This window comes from Cupressus sempervirens, chromosome 10 (genome assembly GCF_028749045.1).
Source record: "Cupressus sempervirens isolate cs-2001-9-10 chromosome 10, ASM2874904v1, whole genome shotgun sequence".
NCBI lineage: Eukaryota > Viridiplantae > Streptophyta > Pinopsida > Cupressales > Cupressaceae > Cupressus > Cupressus sempervirens.
This window is the reverse complement of record NC_143127.1, coordinates 832,708,673-832,734,950: the sequence shown is the minus strand read 5'-3', so window position 1 is coordinate 832,734,950 and position 26,278 is coordinate 832,708,673.

The following is a 26,278-nucleotide window of genomic DNA, read 5'->3' as shown; positions in this document are numbered from 1 at the left end:
CTGAATAGCCAGTAAGTTCAACCCCACCTATTGGTCACCAAGAGGATAAACAAGCTGAAGAAAAAGATGAGACAAGTAAGAAGTAGGAGTTTACAATACAAACATTGGTTGCATTACCCAAATCTAGTACTCCAACATGGGCTCTTTAGCAGCTGAGCACTGATAGGTTACCATTGCAAATCAGGACACCAGGCTCAAGCTCATCAAAGGTAGTCAAGAAACTTCACTATGGAGTTCCTAAGCTTGATGAAGAAATAAAGATTCCACATTATGAATCTAGCACTCTCACTGAAGAGAAGATCAATGAAATTCAGAGTGCATTGGATAGAAGAAGGAGACAAGGAGCACTAAGAAGAGAACACAAGCACAAGCATACCTTAAATGAAATCAAAGACATATTCACAGAAGCTTTATGCTTACAGTCTCTAGATGAGTCAAGGCCAATTATAGAGCAACTATCTGATATAGTTGACTAGGTGACTAGTGAAGACCAAGAAACAAATGCCAAATTATTGGAATGGTTAGGAAGAAAATTCCAAGGCAAGTTAAATAAGAAAATATTCAACGATATAGCACTATCACAAATGGAGCTGGCTAAGAAAATTGAAACAATCAAAACTATACTTGGAAACATATTTTCCCTGTACAACAAGTTGTGTGATTTTTCCACATTCACATAGGACACTAGCCAAAAAATACTAAGCTTGGAGATAAATTTGAAGATTTCTAGCATTAAACTCCCTACAAATCCGGCTCCGAGTGAGAAGCATTTTGCCCAATTGCTTCACACACAAAGAGAGTTAGCTGTCTTAGCAATAGAGGAGGCAACCACCAAAGCCAAATTGATGCAAATTCAATCCTCTATCACTCCTCATTTGGAAATACTTCACAAGGAGTAGATGAAAGTAGAGACAGTTCTCAAGAAAGACCCCAATCTTTCTACATCTGGTGGACTTGTACATCTAGCAGCAGAGATTTCCATCTAGCATAAGTCATTGGATGTTGCACTAGCAAATTGGGATGCAACTCTAAAGGTACTCCTTAAAGTGAACAATACATTTTTGGCCAAGTATGGTATTTCCCTATAGAACCCTTGACATAAGTGTCAAAAAGGGGGAGAATAAGTACGGGGGAGTTAAGTAGAAATTAAGTATGGGGGATTTTAATATAGAATGAAATGGTAAGTATGATGAAAGGGGGAGATAAAGAATTTTGGGAGAATTTTGACAAATTTTGATATAATATATTGGTCTGAATGTAGAAATAGGATAGAAGTCACTGAGTGAACAAGGCATAATCAACTCATAGGGAGTCATAAGGTATATTGTTATTTGTTTCTAAAATTTTTGAAGAAAATAAGAAGATGCACGAAATAATGTCAAGATCATAGGATCTTAGTTAATTGTTTTTACCACTCATGTCAAAGGAGGAGATTGTTGGTTTAAAGAACAATTTTGATAGCTGAGTGTCAATACACTTAACCATTTTTCACTATACATGCCGAGCAAAGAGTAGGAGCCAAGTCACAGTCATATGCTGAGCAATCCAGTGATATCAAGTGCTGAGTAACATAAGGTACTGAGTGATACAATTTTGTTTAGGTGCCGAGCTATCTAGGAAACGGCATGTGCCGAGCATCAGTAATGCTTCATGAGCTGAGTAACTCAGAATATCAACATAAGAGTTTGTAATTGTACAAACTATAATGTAAACCATCTTTGTAGCTGACACAAGGTAAATCTTGAAAGATCTAGAGATAAGAACGAATCTTTTACACTTCCTATGCAATCTGCATGCAACCAATTGGAAAATTGGAAAGGCATGCAACCAATCAGCAAAAAGGGAAGTATTGAGTAGGAAAATGAGATTCAATGTGGATCATAGATCCATATCTAACCCTAAGTCTTCGAAGTCTTTTTAAGGAAGATGAAAGTTTCATTTTAATAGGGATGAGAGAAGGAGAATAGTGTTAAAGGAAAAACATAATGGAATTCAGTGAAAGAAGACATAGAGAGTAAGAGCAGTAATTTGGTTTTCAGTTGATCAAAACAAAGCAAAGGAGACGAATAGAAATCAGATCTCAGAGGATCAAAATCAGAGAGAGAGCCAGAACAAGTGCCTGCATTCAGCAGTCAAGGATTGCAAACTATCAGGTTTATAATACCTAATACTCTTTTACCATTGTATTAGAAATGAAATCCTATGTAGATAGGTTGGCTTAATAGCTATTTGTAGATCCTTATCAAAAGGTGATTAAATCCTTTAACAGGGTGACACTTCATGTTAAGTGTTTGTAAATCCTTTAACTAGGTCACTATTGACATAGTGTAAAGCCTTTAACAGGGAAAACCATCAGAAGTGGTTGAACAATATTACTGCAGTGATTTTTGTGGGTATCATCCCCACCCAAGTTTTACCTTCTTTCTGGAGGGTTTCTAGGTTACCAAATTCTAGTGTTATGTGTTGTTGATGCATGTATTAGTTTCATGTTTATTTGATGTGTTTTACATGCATGCAATTTACTTTCAGTTAAAAGTTTTATTGCTTAAATGTAATACTTCTGATTCACCCCCCCTCTCATAAGTATTCTTTCCATATTTGAATATTCCAATAGTGCTTGATTTAAATGTAGTCATCTTGTTGTATCGTTTGCATCATCTCTCTTTTGCAATGCATCTATGATTGTCTTGTGCTTGTCCATTGAAATTGTCCATAATACCTTATGGCAGGTCTCCCTTTGTATCTTTCTAATTTGATATTCATTGCCACAACCAAATGAGAATAGTGTAAAATATTATTTTTGGATTGGTAGTCTTCAAATGCTGGTAAACCATTTCTTCTTGTTGGGTATGTATGTAGCTAGGTTCCAGCTACAATGACAGACCCAATTGGATACTTAAAACCATCATCATCTACTTGATGACATATCAATTTTTTCTTAGGTTCCACACATCAAGCTAGCCAATACTTAGTATGTTCATCATTATCATTAGGTGCAATAATAGCATAAATATGTCCTAAAAGATAAGATAAAGTACATAAAAAATTTAATCACATGTGTACATATATAAATAATATATTAAAGACATGTACTTGAATTATATTAATGACATGTACATAAATAAATAATATAAATCGAATCATGATCACGAAAAAATTTAATTTAACTATGTATACCAAGTTGTATGAGGTCTAAAATACAACCATAGTCATCTAATGCAAAAGTAACATTTTGGCCTTCATTTATGATATTATCTTTAAAATTTGTTTCAATAGGTGCTAATGATTTTTTTTGTCAATATTCAATTCATTCTATATTCTTGCATTCTTCCCATTCACCTCATGAAAAAACTAACAAAAACAAGCAAGCTCCCTAGTCCCTATAGTCCAAGTTTTAGAATCTGAACTCCTAAATGAATTCCATTTAGTCAACCCACTAATTGTATCACAATCATATCTTGAAAGGATATTCTTCTCTTCAACTAGCTAGAAGAAACATTTGATTGCAAAGTTCTGACTTGATCCTTTGTATAAATATTTTTTACACCATTCAACAATCTCATGTACATTTTTGAATTTGGCTTTTTCCTCAAATTTTAATTTCTCTCTACTAAGTGCTCTCTTCACACATGCACCAACACCATCATGTTCTCCTTTACTATTTCCAACCTCAAAATGACTCCACACATGTTGGATAATAGTTTTCCTATGTGTCCTACTCAACCAATAGAACATTTTGAAATTCTTGAATTGTCCTGTACAATTATTTGACCCTATCCAATATTGTATCATTTGAATTTAACTCTCTTTTAAATTATCATAAAAGACCTTGAAACAATACTGGACAAACTTAGATGAATGAAGTTTATTATCACCCATATAGAAATGGTACTCTCTCAATATTTTTTGATCCTCCTTTGTACTATTAGGTGCATGCCTATAAACTACATGAACATAAATTGTTACTTGCACTAAATTATAATATTGTGGTTGTACCTCATCTTGCAGTACAAGTGTGTAGTTCTCTACAAAGTTAACAACCAAATGTATAGTACCAATTGAAAATGTATTCTTACATATGAAAAATTGTCCACCAAGCTATCTAGCATATTGAAAGTGTTTAACATATTTTGGTATGATTACACTCTTAAACTCATCCACAAATGCATGCCAACTAACATTATCTATAAATAGATCACACCTTCTTCCAATGTTCCCATCCTTCAATGGATATTCAAAAGTTTTGAATCTTTTTACATCAACTAATTGTTGTCTAAAAGTAGTCAAAGCATTTTCATGCAAACATTCATCTAACAAAGAAAGATTGCCACACATATCACATGTACCAGAAAGACATGCATTGAAAAGAAAGTATTAATCATTAGGTGGCATACATAACAAACCTAATTTGAAATCCTTTATAGTTTGAGGTGGTATTTTTATACCACATTCCTACAACATTTTTTTACTATGCATGGTACCATTTATAAATTGAAATACATCATAATGGTAATGAAACTGAACATGAGTTTTATAACAACATGTGATTCTTTCCTTGTTATTCCTTACATACCATGGTTTATAGATTTCAAAAGATCTTTGACTAATGGTAATAGTTAACACCTTATCATCTACAATTTTTTTGAATAATTTAGTTTGAGTCATGTCTAAAAGGTGTTTAGGATGTGGATCATGTATGTTTGAGCCAACTCTCAATTTAAGAACATCTCTTGAATTAGGTGATACTCTTGTATTATCATGCCAAAAAATTTCAACTGAACTTTTGACTTCATTAGTAAGTTTCATATCAAATCTTGAGAGTCTACCACTAGAAGTCCACAAAATATTTGTTGGATCACATTCAAAGTTAACCCTTCTCTTTACAACTCTTTCTAAAGTCTTACGATTAAAATTAAGATACCCACTTATGTTACTAATCAATCTTTTATTATTTGTTGATTTTTAAACTAAAGCTATTGTTATTGCTCATCGTGTTGTATTCTTATCTTTAGAGTGACTTCTCTTTCTGATAACATCAAAGGCACTAGGAATAGTGGACACAATTTTTTTAAAGACTCATTTTTATTATTGGATTTTGCATACATTCCTAACTTTTTCATTACTTTTCACATTTTAGACATTTTAATTAATTGCAACATCAACTGACATTGAAATCCAAATTTCTTATTATAAAAAAAATATCTATATAATCTATTAGCATGTGTCCTAATTTGTCTCCATGAAACCAATCCCTCAAGATTATCTAGCACATCATTAGGAAAATGAAAATTATGTTCACATACTTTAGTATCATTTTGGCATGTTTGTTTAGTAATTAGTGTTTCCATGTCTACATTCATACCATAGTTATTTTCAATCGAAATTTCATTTTCAATGTTATTTGGAATTTGAATCTCATTTTCATTTTTTCTTGGTATTTATTTCAAGGCATGCATTTGCTCATGATCATTTGGAAATCTGTTGTCATGAAGAAAATCTAAACCATTTAAATCTTAACCTACTTCTAAAAAATCACCAATTTCACCAAGACAAAAAAATGAGGGTTTGGAGACACACATGTATTGAATGTTTGATTACAGTGTGCACCTGAATCTCCTTGTATTGGGTTCTATCCTTTAGCCTGTTCATCCATCATGGTATCCTCAATATTTTTCTCCTCTGAAACATTGCTCAACTCTCTTATTCTTTTTCTTCTCTCCTATTGATGTTGTGCTTCATTCTGTTTATTTGTTGTAATCTCCTCATTTGTCAGAATTTTTATTTTCTTTTTTTTGCATTGTTTTGATCTCATAGTTGTACCAGTTTTGAATTTGAATCAACATCTTGCAAATCTTAGAAGACAAGAAAATAGAATAACTATGATAGAAATTTGTTGTTGCAGTTTGAAACTGTCATTCAATCATTGCAATCATTGAAAAATGGTCTGCGGGGCTTCTTTTGGGCTACAACAGGTACATTAGAATTAGGTACTCAAGTTTTAACCAATTGGGTACCCAATTCTAATTAGGCACCCAATTTTTAAATAATTAGGTGCCTAATGTGGTTAATGGCTAAAGTGAAATCAAGCAGCCAATTTTTGAATTGCGAATTGGGTGCTTGATCCAAGTGCCATCAACACAAATTTTTCAATTGCATGGGGTTTTGCCTTGGGGAAAGGTATGGCATAGACTTGGTCCCATAAAGCCTATGCCTTTATGAAACAATTTTGACTAAGGTATTTAATCAAAAAATTTAGGGATTGTTGTAATTTTTATATAGTTGTGCCCATTGAATTTTTTGACAAAACAAAAACCCATTATAGGTCTTATTGTTCGAATTTAAAAAATGTAAATTTTATAGTGTAAATTAATAAATGTTTAAATTTTTCATATTTTTTAAATTAATTTACACGTCATCAACCCCCACACAATTCTTTTGACGTTAAAAAAATCCAAAAAAAATAATTTTTGATTAAATTATGGCGTCTGTACATGAGAGGTTTTATAAATTCTTAATCATAAATTATAAATTAATAATAATCATCTTTGATGTGTTAGGTAACTTCATTTAAAAGGATTTACAAAAATTCATTTTGTTGTGTCAAATTATAGTGTTTGTACATGAGCGTGGTATGGTCCTTAAATAGGCATTTTGAAAAAGTGGTTTTTAAAGATCCATGCCAAAAAAAGTAATCTATCATATGGGTATAAAAATAAATTACATATTCAAAAAGAAGATCCCAGGCACTACAAATTTTATTTCCGAAGTTTTTTTTATATTTAATCTCTAAATGACTCACATTTTGGCACCAATTGACAATATATTTAAAATTAGGAAAAAGACTTCCACTTTTTGGCCAAAAGTGAGAGCCAACTCCTTGCACTAACCCAGTAAGAGGAAGGAAAGAACCCACTATGAAGCATTATGTGATAAAAAACAATAGACCATGTTAACAAAGATGATTAATAACAGTGTGGAAGAATTATCCACTATAGAGAAAATAGAGATGCTAGATTATTTTTAGTAGAAGATCTAGAAAACAATGGAAAGTGGATATGAAAAAGAAGTCAGTGTAGAGAATCAAACAAAATAAAAACCATTGAAGAGTATAAACACAACAAGGTTGTAACAACAAATAAGATTAAAAAACTAACAAAATTTTAGCAAACACTAGAGCAAACAAAACTATAGGGCAGAGAAATGGATGATAGTAATGGTATTCAGAAGGAAAATTTAAAGACGGAAGAAGTGGGAGAAGACCATCCATAGGAAGATGAGATTTTAGAGGAAGAAAAAGAAAAGATATAATATTTAGAACAATTGATAGAGGAAATCAATGGAGTGTTCAATGAAGAAACAACTGAGGAAGGAATGGAAGAATACAAAGTAGTATTGGTCCAAAAAAATTTAGAACTTGGAGGTGATAACTACACCTTTGAAGACCTAAGAAGAGATATTGAAGCTTTTAAACTAGAAACAAAGATATGGGGTATAGATTAATTAAAGCAAGTTGTTACAACCCCAAATGTTGCAAAGTTTCATAAGAAAAGAGGAAGAAAATCTCACAAGGAACTATGAAACAGCAGTACCATAGTAGAGGGACAAACAAAACTTATAGATATTTACGACACAGGGAAGGGGAAGAACCTTCCCAAAGAGGTATGAGGATTATATCCTAGAATGTTAGGGGCCTTAAAGCCTCTAGCAAGCAACAACTCTTAAAAAATTGTATTAATAAATATAAACTTTACTTCTCATTTATCCAAGAAATAAAGTTAAGTAACTTAGAATTAAAAAAGTTTAGGGAAAATTAAGATTTAGGAAAATAATAGGAGTTCCTTTAGAAGGAGCCTTTGGTGGGTTAGCAATCATTTGGAATCCAAAATCTTACGAAGTAGAACCCTTAAGAAAAGAGGAAAAATGGTTGGGTGTGAAAGTAGTTGATTGGAATAATTCTTTAACATTTAACCTAATTAATATCTATGGTCCTACAACTAATGCTAAAATGAAAATAGTATGGGTTGACATTAGTATGCATACTCAGCAAGATAGGACCTTCTCATTTCTAGGGGGAGATTTCAATGCCATAACAACCCTAAAAGAGAAAAGAGGAGGAGTGGCTAAACTACCACAAACAAAAATTGAATTTAATTATTGGATCCAAACTAGTGAATTAAATGAAACCCCATCAAAAGACAATTCCTTCTCTTGGAATAACAAAAAATAAGGAAGTTTTTTAGGTGGTAGAGAGAATAGATAGCTTTTTTTCTAGTGGCCACCTACCAACAAAATTTTCCTGAATGACCTCCGAAGCCATTTCTTATTCTAGCTCTAACCACTTCCATATTTTCCTAATAATGGAAATGGCATCCCAAAAAGGAACCCTTTCAGAGTGGAACAAATGTCATTCAAAGATAAAAACCTTCTAGAACTACTAGAACAATGGCAGATCAATACTAAAGTTGAGGGTTCTAGGATGTTTAAAGTAGTTTAGAAACTTAAAATGATTAAAATTAACTTAATTCAATGGAACAAATACCACTTTGGAAATATCTTTGAACTAAAAAGAGAAATTGAAGAAGCTTTAACAAACATTAATCAAGTAGTGATGAGAAAAGGCATTGGTGATACTTTGTATACTTAAGAGAAAAACCTAACATTAAAGCTAGAAGATATTCTCACAAAAGAAGAAATACATTGGGGAAAAAAATCCTAAGAAGGTTGGCTAAAACAAGGGGATAATAACATCAAATTATTTCATAACTACACCAAGGCTAAAAGATCGATTAATTGCATAACTAAAATCCACTCAAAAGAAGGCCAAATCCTAGAAGAAAAAGTGGAAATAACCAACTAAGCCCTTGGTTATTTTGAAACCATTTTGAATGAAAACACATCCTACTGAGATCAATCAAAGTTCCTAGATACTATTCCTAAGATTATTAATGATAAGGAAAACAAGTTCCTACTAAATAAACCTCCAAAGGAAGAAGCAACAAAGGTTCTTTTTAATATGAATCTAGATAAAGCCCCAAGAAAAGATGGCTTCCCAACTCTCTTTTTCCAAAAATGTTGGCACTTCATGGGTGATGAAATTATAGAAGCCTTGGAAAGTATGATGAATTCCAAGGGTATCCCTAGAGAAATTAACCATGCCTTCTTAGTGCTGATACCTAAATTTGACCAGTGTAAATGTTTTAGTACCTTTACACCTATTTTTCTTTACAATACTCTCTACAAACTCTTAACCAAGACTATGGTATCAAGGCTCTAAGAGATCCTCACCTTGATCATTAGTGAGGAAAAATCTAGATTTGTCCAAGGTAGATTGATCTATGATGGTATGATCATTTCTCAAGAAAAAATTCACTAACTAAAATTAAGTAAAAAGCCAAGGATGCTAATAAAACTTGACATTAACTTAAGGTCTTTGACAAAGTAAACTAGAGGTTTTTGTGTAAATGCATGAAGGATTTTGGTTTTGAAAATTCCTAGATTAACTTAGTTTTTAAATGTATATCCACACCAAAAAATTTAGTTCTAATTAATGATACTCTAAAGGGTTTCTTTTCTCCCCTTAGAGGAATTAGAAAAGGTGATCCTATATCCCCCTTCCTTTTTATTTTACTCTCTGAAGCACTAGGCAGATTTCTCAAATAGCAAAAGATGGAGTCACCCCTTAAAGGACTCAAGATTTCCAATAATAGAAAACCCAAAACCCATCAAAAATTTGTTAATGATACCAAGTACTCTATTGAGAGGCTAGTGTAAAAGAGGCTAACCTAATTAATTCCACCCTTATAGACTATATGAAGGTTTCTGGTCAAGAAATTAATAGAGGGAAATCTGAAATTTTATTTTTCAACATAGAGGAAGAAACTCAAATGAAGATTAGCTCAACCCTTAACATTTATATCGGCTCCCTTCCTTCTAAGTATTTAGATTTACAATTAAATGATTCCTCTAATCCTCCTAAACTCTAGGAACCCCTATTAGGTATAATCAAAAAGAAAATCCAATCATGGAAAGGGAAATGGCTCTCTTTAGTAGGAAGAACTACCATTCTAAAATTAGTATTGACCAATATATGTATTTACCATCTAGCACTGCAAAACCCACCAACCTATATAGAGAACTCATTGAACAAAATCCTTAAAGACTATTTTTGGCAAGGAGCCAATAACAAAAAATATTTCAACTTGATGGCTTGGAATAAAATCTCTCAAACAAAGGAGAAAGATGGCTTTGGAATTAGAAATATAAAACATCATGCTCTAGCCTTAGGAGCTAAATTGATCTAGAGAATGATTCAAAATCAAGAACTCTCTTGGGTAAGGTCTATCTCAGATAAATATTTGAACTCCTAAAATCCCTTAAGAATCCTTAGAACCAAATCCACACCCCCCCCCCCCCAAAAGGATCAAAGGTCTGGAATTTCATGTTGAAATGACAATTTATATTTTTAAGAAAGTAACATGGCAAGTAGAAAATGGTAGGGAAGTTTGATTTTGGATAGATTCCTGGGAATAATTCCCACCCCTTTGTAAAATTAAAGTGTTATCCAAGGCAAATACTATCTTATAATGGGCAATAGGATCCCTCTTAGTATATTATTGGGAAAAAGATGCTTATATAGCTAAAGGTTAGAAATAAAAAAATTTGGATATTTATGAAATTCCCATAGTAGAACTCTTTATTTTAAAATCTACCTTGTCGTCAAGGTCCTTCACCCTTTCTTCATCCAAGGAAAAAATTGTTTGGATTGAATCTAACACTAGAGAATATAATTCTAAATATGGCTTTAGTTATTTATGAAAACTCAACTCGAATTCTTTGAAATTACTACCAAAAAATCTATGCTAGAACTTGTTATGCCTTCCTAAACTAGGTACCTTGTCATGGCTAGCTTTATAGAACAAAATTTTAACTACTGATAAATTCAAAAGACTTGGTTATGAAGGGCCATCAAGATGTTCATTATGCAAGATGGTAGAAGAATATCATAATCATATCCTCTTACATTGCAATTATACCCATACAATCTAGACGTGGTTTTATAAAAGTATGAACATATCCATGGTTTCACATGAATCAATTTTAAAACACCTCTTAGCTTGGCCAAGATCCCACTACAATAATATTTTTAAAGGATCATGGATAATCTCACCCTCGATCATCATATGGGAAATTTGGAAAGAGAGAAATAGATATATCTTTAGGAGTCAAGAAATTTCTACTAATAAAGTTATCCTAAAAATTAAAGCATCAATAATTGAAACTTTGAATAGAAAATTAAATCAATCCAATGATCCAATGACATCATGGGATGGCTCTATAAGGAATAGAAGGATTGGACTTAGAATACCTCCCTTTAATAGTAAACGTGGAAGTTCTAGTCAATCCTTAAGGAAAAGTTGTGTATGGACACCTCTGGATGTTGGATTGGTTAAACTCAATTTTGATGGAGCCTCCAAAGGCAATCTAGACTTGGCTAGGATTGGATGTTGCGTTAGGGATAATTTGGGGAAAATTTTAGTTGAAAGGTCAAAGAAAATAGAGCCAACCACAAACAATGTTGCAAAATTTAAAGCCTTAATAGGAGACCTATGGCTATGTTCCCAACTTAGTTTCAAAAAAGTTTCCATTGAAGGAGATTCTTTGATTGTCATCAATGCCTTGCAAAATAAAGCTACCCCTAACTAGATACGAACAAGTTTCCTTAACCTTGCCCTCAACTTTATATTGAAACTAGAGATTGTCACTTTTAACCACATTTATGGGGAAGGCAATACCCTAGTGGATGAACTTGCTAATAAAGGTACCGATGGTATCGAGAGTATGCAAAGATATTGCTTTGACATTTAAGTATATCCTTTGATATGAATCGAGAGTCTTTTCAAATCCTTTCTCTACTACTTCCCTTTTCTCTACCCCCTCTTCCTAGGGAGGACTCATAAGCGGTAAAACTAGGAAGGTATCTTAAATTGTAGTTGGATTTAAATTTGGTTTGATAATACTAACATATTTTATTTAGAATAGTTTCAATTTTATTCATATATGCAAGACATTGACAAGTTAATGACCAAGCTCCAACTTTATTTCTCTCTACCATTCATTCGTTATCAGATTTGGATCTAGATATTCTCCCAGAAGTTCCCCTCTTCATGACATTATGCATTTCTACATTTATTTGCAGTATTTCTATCACTAAATTTCAAAATGATAGAAAGCCAGCAATAATTCTTATGTGATAAAGCTATTTGTATCATAAGGTTGAGATGTGTAAACTAGGGAATGCCCCTTTTAATCCTATAATATTATTGGACTATGGTCCCAAGTGAGACTGGAAGTTGTCTTCCCTATTCTTTCCTACTAGTACCTGTTTGAATGATGGGTTTTGTATTGAATTTTACAAATTATTAATATAAAAATTTATGGCTTCAGCCTTTTATTAATTAAAAAAAAATCAAATAAAAAATTGCATGCCATTTTTTAAAACATAAAAATGCATGCAACAAAGAGCATGCATTTCTTTTCAAGTGTTGGGCGCTTTTTTCAAAAATTGAGAGGACCCATACTTTGTGACATGTCATTTGATTGGGCCTTTTTTCATCCTCCATGCATGCAGTGGAAGCCATTATCATACCTCTGATGTCATCTCCCTTATGTCAAGGGATTTCACAATTTTTTTTTGGCATCGTGTCCACCTCTACCTATGACACTTCTCTAGAAAATGCTTTATCGCATTGTGTCTTGGGACCCACCCTCTAGCTACAGACCCCTTTGCAATTTTTTTATATGCAAGCCACACATTTTTGTTTGAGGATAACCCACTTTTTTGGGAATTTAGTGTTTGTTCTTTACATCCATAATTGAGGGTAAGAGTTAGTGAATGTGAGCTTGGCTTATGTGGCCAATGCCCATGTGTGTGCCTATTGGAATTCAAATCATCATTTTTTATTTGATGTTGAATATCATTTTCTTTGCTAGCAATTGTGATGGTATTTTATGAGATTTTTGGCTCATTTGGTGGGTCACTCATCAAGTCCACGCATGAAGCCTCATGCTTCTCTCCTCTCAAATGGCTACAAGAAATGGTTTTATCCTTTACAAGGTTTTTTATTCATTGGACAAGGTGGCTTTGGTTTATAAAATGCATTTTTGGATTTTAGGTTTTGTTTTACCTTCACACAATTTAACACCTTTGATTTAGCATTCGTCAGTCACCATCTGGCTCAAGCTCCAAACTTGTTTTCTTAGCCATCCATTTTCAATGGCATTGTTTGGGGCTTCATCAAGAGTTTCTACATGTGGATAGTCTTATTGTTCAAGTCTTTGATGGTTTCCAAATTTTGGTGACATTCCAACCATGAATTGGAGTCTGCACCTATGTGACATAGTGGAGACTAAATTTCATTGGAGGAGAAGGAACAATTTTATAAGTGTACAAGAGGATTAGTTTTTGGTGCAAAAAAATCATTGGTGGAAATGTGCTTATGTGGAGGCTACACCACTTCTTTTTGGAGCACGTGCATTGTTTGTTATTGAAGATGACACCCTTTTATTTGAACTCCCTCTTCTAGCATGATTTTTGGAGCCACCAATGTCACTGTTTGCTGGTCAAATTGATGTTCCCATGCATTTTTTCAGTTTTGGAGGTTTTCTTCTCCTAATGGGTGGATTTTCTTTTGTGGGACCCATGTGCTCAAATTTATCCCTTAATGGGACCTTGCATGAAATTTTCAAACAATGGCATGGAAAGTTTATTTGACATTCTTTCCAAGACTTTCAACATAATTTCCAACCACAAACACTTTGTGGCCCTTAATTGTTGGGTTTGTCATATTCCTCAAAAGTATGTGGTATGCATTTTTATATGCAAATTTGGTGTTTTATTTTTAAACACGTCTTATTTTTGCCACTGAATTTTTTTGGCATTGACTCTTGTTTAATGGAAAGGTCTTCAAGAACTATAATTCTTTTGTGGTATCCCAATTGTTTCCAATGATCAGATATTTTTTCCGATAAAGGTAATTTTTTTAGCATTTTTTTGTCTTGACAACTGTTTGACCATCAAATTTATGCTCATCACCTGCTAACATCAACATTCCTATCTTCCCTTTTGGCTTTATTTGGACCTATGTTCACATTTTTTCTCATATCTCAGGCATACAAACTATGTTTTCCACAAAAATGATATCAAAGGAAAGGTGGTTCCAAGCCTATCACAATGATAAAGGAAATTTTTAGTTTTGATACTTTTTTGTGGAGTTTTTCTACTTACAAAGATAAGGGTTTTATTTTACACTATGTGAAACATATCTTGAGCATATATTATCTGATTTAGAAATTCTCTATATCATTAGAAAAGTCTTTTAAATATCTTTCTAGAAATGTTGGTTGTTTTTCTAAATTCTTCTCTAGGCACATTCTAGTCATATTTTTTCTTTTCTATTTTGCATTTTGGTGGATATCTTGGATGCTTCAGGTTCAAGTATCAATATTTTTGCTTTAGATGATTAATCATGGTTTTTTTGGAAATACTCTTAGAATGTAAGTTACTAAGAGGGGAGGGGTGAATCAGTAACTTATAAAATTTATAAAACTTTAATCCAATCAATAATTAATCCAATACTAATCTAACTGCATGCATGAGAAAATGAAAGCATGAAAGAATACATAACATTTTGACACAAAGATTTGGTGACCTAGAAACCTTCCAAATAGAAAGTAAAACTAGGGTAGGGATGATACCCACAAGCTTTAGTACTGCAATATAAAGTTGGCCTGTTAAAGTTTACATTGATCACTTTTGATGATTTTCCCTATTAGGAGCAATAAAGATTGCTAGGTCCACCTTGTTAAAGGATTTACAAACATACAATAAAGTATGCACTTGGTAAAGAGATTTTCATAAGACTATTAGGTTTACCTTGTTAAAGGATTTGACTAATCCACCTAGTAGGATGAAGCAGTAGCTCATCTCTAATCTGCAACTTGGTTTGTTGAATGAGATTCCTTTAAGTGTACCAATCACCTTGTTGTGATAGATGAATCTATTTTTTTTCTTATATTGTTGTAGCATTTATAATTTGCACTTCTATTCTTCCATGAAAATCACATTAAAACAATACATTCCACTCACACATTGGATGTGGTACAATACATTACATATATATCAATCCAATTATACAATTACAAAGTCAGCCAGAATACAAGTTTACACAAATATTACAAAGTAAGCTCAAATATAGACATTTAAGTTGTGAAGATTGATTTGGTGAGGTTTTGATACTTGACATTCACTATCAATGCTTGGCATTGTCATGCACTTGGTAGACATATAAGCTTGGTCCATACAGATCACTTCCAAGTAGTCTTAAACTCAGGCTGCACTAATGACTCGATGAGTACTGTGAAACTTGGCATATAAATTAAATCACTTGTTTACCACTACATATCTTAGTAAAAATTATAACCTTGAACTCAATATATACTGTGTCACTTGGTTAACACTAAGTAGATCAGTTAACTCTAGACTTGCATCACATCAACTATGAACTTAGTAACTACTACATAGCTCAGTTTGCACTGGTAAACTTAGCATACACTACAATGCTTGGTTTACATTGCTGGTCTTCACAATAGTTGTAACTTCTCAGTAAAAATTGGAATTTTTCCAAAGGACTCGATAACAACTGTAGAACTTGGAGTGGTTAACACTATTAACTATATAATAATCTTGTTAGATACATACAATCTGAATAAGTGTATGTCACTAATAAAAAACTTGACTGATATGTCAACAATATCCCCCTTTGGCATTAGTGATGAAAACACTTATTAGTCAAAAGTAAATTCAAATTTTTTCTTAAATAGGTTTATCCATCACCTTGTGATACTAGCTCGTTAGAGTAAACTATTTTTGAGATTTTTCAAAATTGGTTTTGTAAGATATATTTCTATACATGGTAAGGCTCCTACATAGTATATTGTAAAACTAAATACATTCTTCTTTGAATCATTATTTACATTTATCTTGCATTTATCTCCTCCATTTCCTTTTCAACTCATGTACTAATTCTTACATTTTTTTCCCCCATAGCTCATCATTTTCATATCTTTTCCATATCTTCTCCCTCTATATCTTCTATGTCTTCTCCCCCTTTTTGACAATAATGCAAAAGATTTATTCTATAATTTATATATTAATACCAAAATGAGACAAAAGGTCTAAATGTACCTTGAGATAGCCAAATTTTTCTTCCAATTCTCTTGCAAGACCTTGCATGTGTGTAGTGCAATCTACACTTCTACTGACAACTCAATCATGTGGTCTACTATGGAGAAGTTTTTGTCATGGATGGGGGTTTTGGAATGTGCACCATGGTTTTGTAGTGCATCCATGTTAGGGAGAATCATGTTCTTAATATCTACCAATGTAGATCTGATTCTAGCCTCTTCTCTAAGCAATTCTACCTATAAATTTGTCAAAAATCTAATCTTATTGAAATGTACAAAACTTGAACTGGGGTCACACTACAACTGCTAAGCACTCGCCTTGAGGTCTTCATCAATCTTGGAAAATTTTTCCTTTACTTCCTTAATAAAATTTGAAACATCACACAACTTAGCAAAAAGTAATGATACATTTGGACACGATGTTACCAAAGAGCCCAAGATGGTAGAGAGTTATGTTTGATAGATGGCAATCTATTGAGCAATGTGTTCTAACACTTTATTCTCAAATTTATTCTCTACCTTCTACAATAACTTTTCCTATCCATCTATATCTTCATTGAACTTCTAGATTACCACTGATAGCTAAAATAAAATTGGTTGAGATGAATTAGACTCTATACCTACAGCCATTGCTAGAATATTCTTGGCATCCTCAATGATTTTTAACTCTTTGTCCCTTTGCTCTCTTAGCCTCTTCTGCGTGGTTTTCTTTTGGAGAAGTTCATCAAATGTTTGCATTTGATTTGGATTGAGTTTGGATATGTCCCAATTTGGGATTATTGTTTCCTCGTCAAGTTCTATTTCCTCCTCCTTTTCTTTTCCTTGAACCAAAAAATTTGTGCTCGATTGAGGCTTGGTCTCAATTGTCTTTACACTTATTTCTTACTTACTAGGAATGGAAATAATAGTGGACATAATAAGACTAGCTACAAAAATTGATATTGCATTTATTGTATAAGTACCTCTAGAAATACTTGTAGTAGCCAAAATTCATGTATCCAAACTTGGTGTATCCAACATTGTAGAAGAGAGAAGAGTCTAAAATTCAATAGATGAAGCGGAGGTCACTTTAGTTAGTGATGTGCTAAACTGAGTTGGTGAAAAGGTTAATTGGATGTTTTTGTTATTAGTGGTAGTCACAATCAATCCTGCTAAGGCTATCTCCATGCTAGATATTGTCACTATTTTTCTTGGAGAGTGAGGCAGTGAGGTAATAGCTAGTACAACAATCTTGACTGGGTTAGTTTCCTCATCATCTTATGTTTCTTCCTTGGTAGCCTCTTGCTCCTATTCCTCTTCATCATCAATGTTATCAAAATGTGTTATTTCTTCAACATTTCTCACTTCATCTTTCTCCTCTTTATCATCATCATCATCTTTCACTTCAACATCAAAATCACTCAATTTATGAAGAAGATAGATATTCTTCCATGTATTTGATGTATTCCTTAGAACATGCTCAATATCTTTTATCAAAATTAGACAAGTGTTGAATTTTAGAGTTAATTTATCCTCATTTTTCTTTATAAATTCCTTAACCTCCTTATCTATTAAGATCAAAATAAGCTACCTCAAGGTTTTCCCATAGATGTATTTTATAGTTTCCATGGAAAATTCCCATCTTGGCTTTAATCTTATCCATCAAAATGTTAGGAAGCTAAGAAGTAAGCTAGTCTGGTGTGTATTTCCACTTACCCATTTTGTCCATCACTAGGTCTTCAATCTACTTTTTTTCTTCCTTACTCCTATTTTCATACTATAATGCTTTAAAATTTGTTATACTAACCCCTTTCTATAGTTCTTTCAGTCTATCTTGGAAGGTGCATGGAGGTTTTCTAAATATTATATCTCCTCCTTCATTATCTTCTTTCTTCTTTGAGGACCCTCTAGTAAAAACAACAATGGATACCTTGGTAGGCTTGGTAATGATTACTTTGTCCTTCTTCTTTAGCAGTTCCTCTTCCTCTAATTCTTTCTCACCTTTTCCTTTAGTCAACAAAAGAGTAGAACTAATTTTGAACTTAACAATTTTTTTCTTGCCTTTGTTTACCACCTGAGGGAGCTTGATCTCCAGTTCTATCCTAGCATTGTCTTCATCATATGTACCAAACTATGTAGCCTTGGGATCAACTAGCTCATTTACAATTGTCTCAATAATATCCTTAGTTTCATCTATATTAACCTCATATCCAAGAGGTTTCACCCATGAAATTCTAGGCTTGATTGCCTGAATGTATACCTTGTCACTATCTACCATGAAACACACATCATCCTTGTAGTATTCAAATAATTTTCTTGGAATTCTAAATCTATTATTCATTTTCTCTTTAAATTCATAAAAAAATTTATCCATGATACTATTGTAGTTCTCTCCCATCTAAGCAATGTATTCATTAATTTGGTAGAGAACTGGCACATCTACTCTACATACAACTAAACCTTTTGAAGGGAAGAATTTTTTAACATAAAAAAATAAAAAAGTCACAAAAGAGCCAAACTTACATGGGCTATTCTTTGAAGTCCTCATGCTCTCCACATTTTTTTTGAATTGTTTGAATGGTAGCTCTGCAAGGTCAAGAGCAAGATTGTTCTTCACTACCTTATATGCAAGGTCAACTACTTCACACAACACACTGTTCAATTGGCTTTGCCAAAATTTAATTCCATATTAGTGACACTACTTATTTTCATGCCTCTATTGTCCCATTCTACTAGGGTTTTCCTTTCTAGTTTAGCTCCTCCTAGGGTTTTGGTCATTTTGGCCTTAGCCAACATTGCGAGACCAGTGATTCTATGAATCATCTTCTTCATGATTAAAATTGGTTTCTCCAACCATAACTATCCATTATGTACCTAATCAAGAATAAACCTAATCCATTTTACTTGAATTCATAGGATATGTGACGAATATGGTATAACCATTTTATCTCCAGGTGTTGATGCTCAGGTTTCAAAACACCATTTACACACAACTATTCTATGGCTTTATCAATTTCCAAAGTGCCAATATCTTGAATTGTGAATTTAAAATGAGAAAAAATATAATTAATCAACAATACCTTTGGAGGGATTTGCAACTACACTCCACTCAAATCTAGGGCTTTAGTGATGGCAAGAGTGAGCTTGAAATTTAGAGCTTTCCATTCTCCACAAACTAGCATGTCTGAATCTCACTTTGCCCTGCTAATCTTGGATGCCATTTTCACTCAGTCAAGTTTGAGAGAATTCAAAATCTTTTGATAATAATTCACTCAAATCACTTGGATGCTCTTGAAGATCACATTGTGCAATAGCTCTTGAAATTTTACGATGAAAATGACATCGATTTCATTACTTTTATCAAATTTCACCATAAATGATCAATATGGATTGTAGATCAAATTGATAGACTATAATCCACTTACTTGCATTGATTATTTGATAAAGTCTTCCATCATTCAGTAACCATATGAAATTTAGTTACTCCTAACCTTGCTTGGTAACGAAAGTGACTCAGTAGTAATTGGTACCCTTTTACTTAGTGATCCCTTTGTACCTTGAATACAGATATGGATCTTTTGTTCTTTCAACTAGAACTAATTTGGATTTCTTCTTTTGTAGCCTAGTCCTAGTTCTCCTTTGAGAAATCAAGTAGAAATTGTGGAGCCACCCGATTCTCGAGTGATTTGTTCATCATTGTTTAGACTTGCATTCTCGATAGACTTTGGAACCCATTGTTGTCTTATCTATTTTGGATGTTGTCAACCTTTGCCTTCTTTTCATCTTCAATTCTACTAGTATTGATATAGTTTCTAGCAAGATGACCAAGTTTAGTACAAATGAAACATCTTTTATTAGTATCTCTTTTCCTCATATGATGCTTTACACAATTCATTCCAATGTATCAGAATTCTCCACAATAATGACATCTACACTGGGTGTTGTAGTCCCAACCAAATATAGTTTTCATAATTTGTTCTACTAGATTCAATGTCTTGGTTTTCCATTCTAACGATTTGTACCCATGCTTCTTACATTTGTGACATTTTCCTTCAAATTTTGGTTTCTCTTTGCATTCATTAGCCTTATGTCCATGTTGATTACAATTGTAACATTTTCCATTGAATTTTTATTTTCCATTACTCCAACATTCATTTGATGTATGACCTATCTTATCACAGTGATTTTAAGTAGGTCTTTGATTCTATTAAGCTCCTTTCTTGGATGATTCTCTTTCTTCTATATATCCAATATCTTCTTTTCATTTTTTGTCTATAGAGATTTTTCTCATTCAACTAATTTATGTCTGCTTGGGATTTCATCATTCTTTGATTGATTTGTCTTTTAGAGTTTAGGTCGTTAAAAAATCTTTCATTTTTATATCTTAGGTTCATGATTTCTTCATTTGCATTGGAGAGCTGATCAATGAAGTCTTCTTGTTGAAGGGATAGGTGCTAGATTTTATTGTTCTTTCCTTCTATCTCTTCTCATATCTTTTTTTTCTCTTCCATAACTTCACATAATCTTACTGACTAAATTTCTTTCTCTCTTCTTAGTTTTCTTACTTCTTCTTGTAGAGAACCATTCTTTTCTAGGAGTTCTTTGATTGCTTCATTTCCTTCATCTGAGCTTCTTGTTGAATGAAGGTCTTCAATTCTTTCTTTAATGTAGAGATGATCATTCATTTGAATTGCAAGATCTTTTCTTCCTTTCAGGGATTGAGAAAGTTGTTCCTTTTCTTTCTTGAGTTGGGCAATAGCCATTTCCAAATCTAGCTTCTCATTTCGAATAGCCTTGTCAAGTTTAAATATCTCCATGGCCTTTGATATTTTCTCAAACTACTAAACTTTCTCCTAAGAACCACAATTCTCTGATACCAATTTTTGGAAATAATCTTAAAGACTAAGTTATTGAAGAGGGGAGGGGTGAATTAGTAACTTCTAAAACTCATAAAACTTTAATCCAATCAACAATTAATCCAATACTAATCTAATTGCATGCATGAGAAACTAAAAGCATGAAAGCATACATAACACTTTGACACAAAGATTTGGTGACCCAGAAACCTTCCAAATAGAAAGTTAAATTGGGGTGGGGATGATACCCATAAGATTTAGTATTGTAGTATAAAGTTGGTCTATTAAGGCTTACATTGATCAATTATGATGATTTGCCATGTTAGGAGAAATAAGGACTTCTAGGTCCACCTTGTTAAAGGATTTACAAATATACAATGAAGTATACACTTGGTAAAGAGATTTTCATAAGATTGTTAGATCTACCTTGTTAAAGGATTTTACTGATCCACTTGTTTGGATGAAGCAATAACTGACCTTTGATCTGTAACTTGGTTTTTTGAATGAGATTCCATTAAGTGTACCAATCACCTTGTTGTAATAGATGAATCTTTTCTTCTCCTTGTACTATTGTAGCCTTTGTAATTTGCACTTCAACTTTTCTATGATGATCACATTAATACCATACATTCCACTTATATATTGGATGTGATACAATAAATTACATATATGCCAATCCAATTATACAATTACAAAGTTAGCTACAATACAAGTTTACACAAATATTACAAACTTGGCTCAAATGTAGACACTCAGGTTTTGAAGATTGACTCGGTGAGGTTTCGATGCTTGGCATCCACTATTAATGCTCTGCACCATCATGCACTTGGTAGATGTAGAAGCTTAGTCCATAGTAATCACTTCCATGTAGTCTTAAACTTAGTCTGCACTGATGACTTGGTAAACACTATGAAACTTGACATATAAACTAAATCACTTGTTTACCATTGCATAGCTCAATAAACACTATCACCTTGAGTTTAGTATAAATGAAGTCACTTGGTTAACACTAAGTAGCTCAGTTAACTTTGGAGTTGCATCTCATCAATTACAAATTTAGTAAGCATTGCAAAGGTTAGTTTGCACTGGTAAACTTGACATATACTAAGATGCTTAGTTTACACTATTGATCTTCACAATAGTTGTAATTTCTCGATAAACACTAGAACTTGTCCAAAGGACTTGATAGCAACTATAGAACTCAATGACAACTGAAATGCTTGGTTAACACTATTAACTATACAATAATCTTTGTAGATACTTACAATATGAATAAGTGTATGTCACTAATAAAAGACTTGACTGATATGTCAACAAGTTTTTACTTTCTATTGTATTAGCCCTATATATCTTCTAGTCTATTTGGACATCATATGTATGCATTCTTGCAGATGCACTAAGATAAAGTGTCATGTTGCATCTATATTTTTGTTTGAGTTTTTTTTCCTTGTTTTACCTCCTAATTTGAGTAGTTTCATTTAAGGACACTCATACAAATTAGTGTATTCCTTGGATTCACCATAGATTGTTCCTTATTGTACATGCTTTACTTTGACTAGAGTGCCATACGGGGCTAATGTTTTTCTTTTCTTTCCATCTTCTTTTGTCCCATGAGTTTCCTCTTTGTGAAATTCACCTCATGACATGTCTAAGATTGATTACCTCAATACACACACATATATATTCTATTTTGCATCTTGATCAGGGTTCCTTGACATGGAGTTATTTTTGCCCATTTTTCTAGTTTCTTATCACCTCACCCTTATCTATATCAGGGGGTTCTTTTATTATTTCTTATGCTTCCTTGGTTTGATGGAGTGAGCTATGTAGTTAGTTTTTTGTTCCTAAGTACTAGGAGAATGAAGTTGTTGTGTACCTATGCATTTCAGTGAGATGAATCATTTACCATATAGACACTTTCTTTTTCATTCCCAATTTGGTTGCAACCTTCAATATTCAATTGATAAGCTCTTTGATCTTTGGTGTTCCATTCATTCTATATCTTTGAATTTAGTTGTTTTCCTTTGTATGCCTCTGATTCAATGCAAAAAATAGTCTACTCTACCTATTCATATTCTATTTTAGTGGAGGTTCTTCAGATCAATAGTTACTTTTGATAAATATTTGTAGCTTCTACATGTTAGGTTAAATATTGATGGTATTCCATTGGGAGGTTTCTTAAGAATTACTAGAGCATGTGGGAGATTGTTAGTACTATTGACATGTTTCAATCATGACTATGTTTATCATTGATGACAACATAGAATGGTTTATGTGAATACATGCAATGTAGAAGACAAAGATCAACTTCATAAAAAAAAAAAATTGATGATAAAGAAAAGTGTGGTTAAGGACATGTTCTACACTATGTACTAATGATAAGGTTAACTATGCATAAAATAAGTCCAAGATATGTAGAAGATATGTGTGATTTATAGACAAGTATAGAGATAGAGTATCTAAGAAGTTTTTTTTGATGAATAGATCCTACTTCCTAATAGAGATATAATCATGATATATGAAGTTAGATAGTTTTAGGGGATAGCTTTATGGTGCACCATCAGCAAGTGTAGAAGGTCTAGACTCGAACAAGTGAGATGTTGAAAAGACCATGAGATGACAGTGTTGTGTAAATATGAAATAATTAAATATTTTAATGTGGTACTATCATAATTAATTGAGAAAGCCTCAAGGCTAACTCAAAGAATTTTTTTAGTACTTGGTATAAAGGAAGGCATTTTTCTTGATTATAAGTATATTGGATGCAATGCCGGTGATCTAGTATCAAGATCAAAAGAAGAAGAGAGATCTCATTGGTAGGACAATAGAAGAGGAAGTACAAGTATAGTTCATTTCTATTATTCTACAAGGAATAATATAGAGATAATTTCATAAGTGATTTCATTGGTCATACCCCTAAAGTTATTAAGATAGTGGGTCCATATGCCTTCTTCAACTCTTAATAGGGTTGGAATCTACTAATATGGATTCAAGGTCTCTTAACAATGATTGATATGTAGTGTATGTATTTCATTGAATCTTAAAAGGGTTCATCCTCTAACTAGGAGTATTTATATTATGACATCATTTTGTGAGTACTATCCCTACTAGGCTTTTCCCTCTAATCAAGGGTTTCCTTAATTAACATATCTAGTATTATTGTGTGTGAGTATCTTGTTATGTTTATAGATTATATTTTTCATATGGTTAAGGATTAATAAGGTTGATAATTATTATAATAGTTATATAAATGATTCACCCCACTCTTAGTTATATTGATGGACTTTACATTCTAGCAATTGGTATCAGAGCATTATGTCTTTGAAGAGAAAGTTTAACAACATTAGGAGATCAATGATGAGTCCCTTCAGAAAACAAAGTCCTAAGTTAGTGGAAATTAAGACACTTAGAAGATGGTTCTTCTTAGTGAGTTATCATAACTGTGTACAAAATTGAGTATTGAGTTTCCAAGATCACAATCATTTTACTACATACAAAAGAAAAGAGGCACAATAAAAGATAGATCTAGATCTGAAGAAGAAAAGAAGATCAAAGAAGGTATTAATCTTTGTTGGATACAATTGATTAATTGTGTGTTGTCTTTGATGTTACATAAATATCATATCATTTGTTAGTTAATGCTTATCAAGCTCACTTGGTTAGCAAGATAGTTTTCCTTGTCTACTGAGCATTCCTAAAGTTTACTCTGTGAAGATAGTGTCTACTGAGCTCACTCAGGTGTCGAAGGAAATTATGGCAGAAAATAGTATTAATTGAGTTCACATGGTTAACAAAGGAAAGTTGAACAATGTTAGTGCTAACCGAGTTCATGTGGTTACCAAAGGATTTTTGCAAGCTCATAGTGTTAACCGAGCTTCTGTTGGTTAACACAGAAAATTGTCTCAGAACCAGTGTTTATCGAGCAGGGTTAGCTAATGAAGGATTTTTTCATTTTGGCATAAGAAGCTTAATTGTTTCAAGTATTGTTTCTAGCTGACTATGGTAATGATTATTGGTTATTGTAATTTGAATTTGGGCTGACTTGGAAGGTATAAATATAAGGTTAAGTTGAGATTTCTAGTGCATGTGCAAGTGTGTTGATTGAATTGAGAAGAAAAGAATGGGAGCAAACTTGAAGGATAAGTAGGTATCCTTGTGGAGCAGAAAAGTGTTATTTGATTAGGAAGGATCAAGTATGAAGTAGAATAGAGATCTGTAATTAGCAATTCAATTGCATGAAAATTAGGTCATTTCATTGTTACTCTCTAACCATTATAGTAGTTATCTGAAATCTCTTAACAGAGTTTGTTTAAGAGCCAGTTGTAAATCCTCTAACAAGGTGATAGTTCCATTGAATTATTTCATGACCTCTTTCAAGGCCACTCCTAATAGGGTAATTAAATCTTCTAACAAGGTCATAACTAATAGTGTGTTTGTAACCTTTAACCAGGTTGGCTCCTAATAGGGCTTTGTTCAAAAGAGTGAAAAATAGTAACTAGTTACATTGGTGGTTTTTCCCATATTAGGTTTCCACATTAAATCTTGGTGTCTCATGTGTTCATGTTATTTCACTTATGCTTGCAAGATTAATTACTATTAATGTCTTAAGATCTAATAAAAGTAATTCACACTCTACATTTACCGAGTTACAACATTTTCTGTGTGTTTACTGACTGATAGCCATAGTTAATTTCCTCAATCTAAATTTTGTTGTTGATATCTAAGGGAACTGGGATATATTTTAGTGGTAACTGATTCACCCCCCCTCTTAGTTACCCCTTCTATATTTTCAAAAATTGGTATCAAAGCTTTTGGTGCTTGTAGGAAAGGTTTCAAGGACCTAAGCTAAAGATTAGGATGTCTTACAAGAGAGAGATTCCAAAGCTAAATAGAGATAATTTTTCAATATGGTAGGGACTAATGAGACATTATTTGGCCACCATTAGTGATTCAGGCTTGAAATACCTTGATGAAGAATACACAACTCCTACTAGTACATTATATGTCGAAGATCTTGCTAAGAAAAGGAACCATAACATCATGATGATTGATATTCCATCTGCTCTTAGCTATAATGAATTTGATGAGATCAAAGATTGCAAAACTACTCTTGATATGTGGAAAAAGCTAAAGGATATCTATGGTGGTGATGACAATGTAAGGAGAGCCAAAATAGGAAGCCTTAGAGGATAGTTTGATCA